This window comes from Zingiber officinale, chromosome 4B, assembly GCF_018446385.1.
Source record: "Zingiber officinale cultivar Zhangliang chromosome 4B, Zo_v1.1, whole genome shotgun sequence".
NCBI lineage: Eukaryota > Viridiplantae > Streptophyta > Magnoliopsida > Zingiberales > Zingiberaceae > Zingiber > Zingiber officinale.
This window is the reverse complement of record NC_055993.1, coordinates 33,035,743-33,041,710: the sequence shown is the minus strand read 5'-3', so window position 1 is coordinate 33,041,710 and position 5,968 is coordinate 33,035,743.

Sequence of the window (5,968 nt, the reverse complement as noted above, 5' to 3'; positions counted from 1 at the left end):
AAGACCTGCCGGCTTTACTTCAGCGGATTCCTATTCCCGAGTGGAAATGGGAACACATTACTATGGACTTTGTGGTGGGTTTGCCGAGGACACGACGAGGCCATGACGCGATTTGGGTAATCGTTGATCGATTAACCAAATCCGCGCACTTCTTAGCGATCTGGAGGACAGATTCCCTGGATCGATTGACATATTTGTATTGCCAGAAGATCATCAGATTACATGGTGTTCCTTTGACTATCATTTCGGACAGAGACCCCCGGCTCACTTCTCGTTTGTGGCAGAGTCTGCAGCAAGCCTTGGGTACGCAGCTCCGTTTCAGTACAGCTTTCCATCCGCAGACCGATGGACAGTCAGAGCTGACCATTCAGACTCTAGAGGACTTGCTGAGATCGTGTGTATTGGATTTCGAAGGCAGTTGGGAGGACCATTTGCCATTGGTAGAGTTCACCTACAACAACAGCTTTCATTCGGCTATCCAGATGACACCTTTTGAAGCGTTGTATGGTAGGCCTTGTCGGACACCCACCCTCTGGATGAGGTTGGGGAGGCCCAGCTGTTGGGACCTCATAGAGCTCAGCAGGAGGCAGAGTTGGTCCGTACTATCAGACGGAGGATATCAGAAGCGCAGGACCGTCAGAAGAGTTATGCTGATCGGAGACGCAGACCTTTGGACTTCTCTATTGGTGATCATGTATTTCTGCGAGTTTCACCCACGAAAGGGGTGAAGAGATTTGGCCTCAGAGGTAAGCTAGCTCCGCAATACATTGGCCCTTTCCAGATCCTGGAGAGGATTGGAGCAGTAGTTTACCAGCTGGCACTACCACCGTCCCTGGCAGGCGTCCACGATGTATTCCACGTATCTATGCTGAGGATATACGTACCCGACCAGACACATGTGCTGACAGATATCTCAGTTCCCGTTCAGCCTGACGTCACTTATGAGGAGATTCCGGTATAGATTCTGGACCGGAAGGAGCGTCAATTGCGGAACAAGACTATCCGACTGGTTAAAGTCGGATGACAACATCATTCGAATGAGGAGGTTACTTGGGAGCTTGGGGATATGATCCGAGCTTGATATCTCCATCTTTCCACTTGAGATATGTGATTTAATTTACCGTTCAGCATTTATACTCTATACATGTTGTTAGTATTTACTGATGATAGATAATGAAATTTGGAGACCAAATTTTTATTAGTGGGGGAGAATGTAAAATACCAAAAAATGGAGAATAATGATAAGCTAATTTTTCAGAATTTTTGAAAAATTTTCGGGAATTTTTCGGAGCTCGTATGGACAAGTTTACGGGGATAAAAGTGGGCCTCGGGAAAGTCTGTTTGAGCTACCCCATTTAAACGAGGAAAAGTTGAATTTATTTATTTGTTTTTGTTTTCTTTTTCCTTTTCCTTATTTTTCCTTTTTCCCGTTTTCTTCCCCCGCGAGCCCGTGCCTTGCCCTAAACCTCGCGATGCCTTCTCCTCCCGTGCCCTAACCGGCGCCGCGACAGTTCCCCCTCTCCTCACTATTTAAGCCGTGGCCTAGGTTTGTGGCAAATCCCTTTCTCTTCTCGTCTTTTCCCTCGCCGAACCTGATTTCCCCTCTTCTTCTCTTCTCCTTCTCTTCCCTAGCGCCGTCCTCCTTCCTCTTGTCTCTGCCCGACGACGCCACCCTGCCCTGTCACCATCGCCGGTTGCCTTTCGCTGTCGCCACCTCGGTCGGAGGTGACCATCCCGCAGCCACTGCAGCCCTCCCTTGTGCACTGCTTGGTTGATCGCCGCCTACTCCCTATTCTTGAGCCATGCCCTAGTTCCTTACTGCTGAGCCAACAAGGTGAGTTGGTAGTAACACTTGATTGAACTCTGGATTTTTCCTTCTGATCGGGTGCGGTAGTTGTAGGGTTTCGGTGGATCAGTGATCCGAGCAGTGAGGAGGGTCTCCGACAATTGCCCCTATTCCGACAGCCCTCATTCTAGCAGAATCTTGGTCTAGCAGCCGTAAGGTAATGGTTTGGTGTATGGATTGAGTTGACACGCTCTGGATACATGTTGTTTTAGGTATGAATTGTTACATACATAATTGGTTATGGAGTGATTTAGGTACGTTTTGATACATGGTAAATTATAGTCATGTTTCGAATTTGATATTAGTTAGGTATGATCATTTTTGTTGTAGATGAATTATACTCGATGGTTAGGTTGATTAGGGTTTTACCCTAATTTAGCCTTAAGGATTTTATTTAGCTATTCCTTTGAATGTTAGCTAAATAAAAGTATATATATTGGTGACACAGGACTTTGATGCGAGACGAGCCTCTCGACGTCGGATTTGGACCGGATACGATCCTCTTATCGAAGGCGGGTACTTTAACTTTATGTCATTTGATATGCATAGTAATCTCTTTAACAAATAGCAACGATTGTGTTTTCATATCTGCTTCGGTTGATCACTACCCGATCTGTTATATGCTTGTTTGTTTATTTGTTATGCATATCATGTTAGTACTTATCTGATTATACATGCTTATAGAGGTAGTGACACAACCATGTTATTTATTATGTTCAGGACCTAGGATTTTTGATACCTTATCTGATCTGTGTACCTTTGATTTGGCTCATTGTTCTATGGTACACATTTTATATTTATACATGGATATTGCTATGTTGTTCAGGATATTGTCATGCTTAGTGTCATGCACCATTCGCATGATTACATGCTGTGCGATAGTCTGCTCCATTATTGTTGAGCACATTGCCAGTTTCATCTCTTTCGGTGCTCCGTTGGTTCTCTCATGGGTAGCGTGACGCAGCGTAGTAGCACGTTAGTTTGACTCTGTCGGTGCTCCGTTGGTCTGCTCATGGGTAGTGTGACGCAGCGTGGTAGCACGTCAGGGATCCCTCCCCGTCAGTGTGTACCGGGAGATGAGAGCATTGAGCTCCCCCATTTATGATTTGGGGTAGGAGGATAAGTATACTCCGACAGCATCCCGTCCACTCGGTCACTCATTAGGAGTAGTGATATCAGAGCGCATGGTTGTTACAGCCCTACCCACTCGGTCTCACCATTGTGTGTGAGATGGCTGACTGGCGTCAGGGGTGACCATGACATTTGCATCATATGCATGATGCATTTATTGCGTGTGTTTGCTTCATTTATATAGATGTATATGATTGACATGCATACAGGATTTATGACACTCTCGGTCTGACGACCTGTTGTACTTATACCCTGGTCCTGGTTAGTACAGTTTTCTCCTGATTGTTTCAGTTGCATTTATCCTTCTTGTATCAGGAGACTGTACGCATGATTAGTGCTGGTTGTTATTTTCTTTATTATGCATATCAGTTGATACCCGCTGAGTGTTGGACTCACACCCTCCTCCGTTGTTATTTTCAGGTTGATGCTGTCCGGAGAGTTCCAGTCGCTAGTCCCCTGCAGTCCACGAGGACGTGTTGATCTTTTAGTTTTTATTGTTTAGACTATGTTCAAACTTGTGCTGTTTTGATACATCTGGACTTGTATCAGTTTACTATATGGATATTGTCGATGACTTTCATTCGGATTTGTTTTACTACATGCCTGCCTAGACGGCAGAAGAGGTAAGTTGATTTTATCGTCGGATTTGAGCTTTATGAGTGTAGTGGAGTAGGACATCAGTTTTGTGTTTTATGAGTGTAGTTGAGTAAGGTTGTTTTTGAATCTTCTTATCATTGCTTATTAGTTGTTCACTATTAAACTGTGTGGATGTTGGATGTGTGATTGTTGCTTATTTATTATTGTTATTGTTCCGACCGTGTTGGCCGATGTATGTGTGGCCCTGGGGGCGATGTAGAAAGTTTCAGATTGTCCGTCATACAGGGGAGATGCTGCCGAAATTTCTTCGGACAGGGACTCCTCCGGGGCGTGACACCTTGTGTCTAAGTGTGCAGGAGCTTAGGAGCACAGGAAGTCGAGCGAAAGACACGGCTAGCGAGAAGGATGACACAAGAAGGGAGCCGATGGGCTCGGTGCATCCAAGAGACGGAAGGGCTGCGCAAGAGTACACCAGTGGACGAGAAGAACGTGTGCGACGTTTGAGGGATGAGAAGCTGGAGTGGAAGCCTTCTCGAGGAGAAGGCCGAAATTGAGTTCGGGTGAGCCTTATTTCGGTTGACCGAAATCACCCAAGCGAATAGAGCTGGAGCAGAAGACCCGGACCGAGGCGAGCAGTACCGGAGCAGAGAGCCCGAACCGGAAAAAGTCAACCTTGTTGACTTTAAGGGTCCGAGTTCCCAGACCAGTTCGGGCGCCCGGACCAGTCCGGGCGCCCGGAATGTGATTTTATCCAGATCGCATTTGATCATGATCTGTTGCGAAGGAGATAAACTTTTATCCCCCTCCAAGCGCCTGGAACCCTTCCAGGCACCCTGACCAAGGCTATATATACAGCCTTGGTCCAGAAGCTCAACAACAACAAGCAATTTGATTTCCAACACTTGTGCACTTCACTTTGTTAGTTTAGCTTCATCTTTTTGTGCTTTCACTACTGTAAGAGACTTCTCCACCTAAAGGAGATACTTAGTGCGATTCATTTCCTTAGATTAACAACCTCTCCAGTTATAACCAATTAAAATCTGTGAGCCTCATCTTTTAATTTATTTTCTTTATTTCATTTTATGCAAGTGTTGTTTTAAGTCTAAGCAGGGTTTATTTTTTAATTGTGCAGGGCTATTCAACCCCCCTTCTAGTCGGTCACTAGGTCCCTACAAGTGGTATCAGAGCCAGGACGCTTCAGGAGGACCAACCGCCGATTGAAGTACTAAATCAATGGCGAAACTGAGCATATACCCATCAAAGTTCGAAGGAGAATTCGCTAGCTAGAAAAAGCGAATGCAGATATTCTTTAAAACTGACTTTGAATTACTTTTAATAATGAAGTTCAGTTTTGTAGCACCCGTGGGTAAGGAAGAATACCAGTGGATAAAGAAGGAGCAGACTAACTACGTGGCAAACGGTAAAGTAGAATTCCATCTCCTGAGAGTCCTTCTGCCACAAGAAGTCAATCAAATCGGCACCTACAACACAGTAAAGGAGCTTTGGGAGAAGTTCCTTGAGCTACATGAAGGGACGTCCGAAGCCAAGCTCGCGAGACGGGACTTACTTCGTAACCAGCTCACCAACCTGTGATTTGAAGAAGATGAGACAATTGCAGACCTTCACTTGAGGATTAAGGAGCTCATTATCATACTTTCAAATCTCGGAGAAACAGTAAGCAACCAAGATTCACTAAGGTATGCTCTTAATGCATTCCCTAGGAATACGAAATGAGCATCACTAATAGATGACTTCTATATCTCTAAGGACTTAGAATCTATTACCTTAGAAAAATTATTTTCGACATTTGAAGTGCATGAATCAAGATGTGCAGGTATGAAGGAGCCGAAGCACAACATCGCCCTCAAGGTAACAAGAGACGAACATGAGTCAGAATCTTCTCTCAACGACGAGGAAATGGTGATGATGGTAAGACGTTTTAAAAAGTTATGTAAATTAAGAAAAACTAACCGTCCGCAGGGTAGAAAGAAAAGGACGATCATATGCTACCACTGTAATGAAGAAGGGCATGTCAAAGACAAGGACAAAGGAAAGAAGCTTGTCCAAATGAACAAGTACAAGACACTAAAGGCGACATGGGACGATACGTTGTCAGAATCAAAAGTCGAGGCTTTCTCCGGACTTGCATTAATGGCAAGTCATCAAGAAGATGAACACGAAGCAAGCTCGTCCGAAATGAGCATCGAGAGAATCGATGAAGGGGGAGCTACATCGGAAGAAAGCAGCAGTTCAGGGGGAGCTACGGATAATGAAGTCAACAAGGTAAGTCAGGTACAATCTCTCCCACTTGACAAGTTATTTAAGTTTGTGAAATTATTAACCAAAGATTATTGCAAACTTGAAAAAGAAATTTAAAATTTAAAATTAATTCTA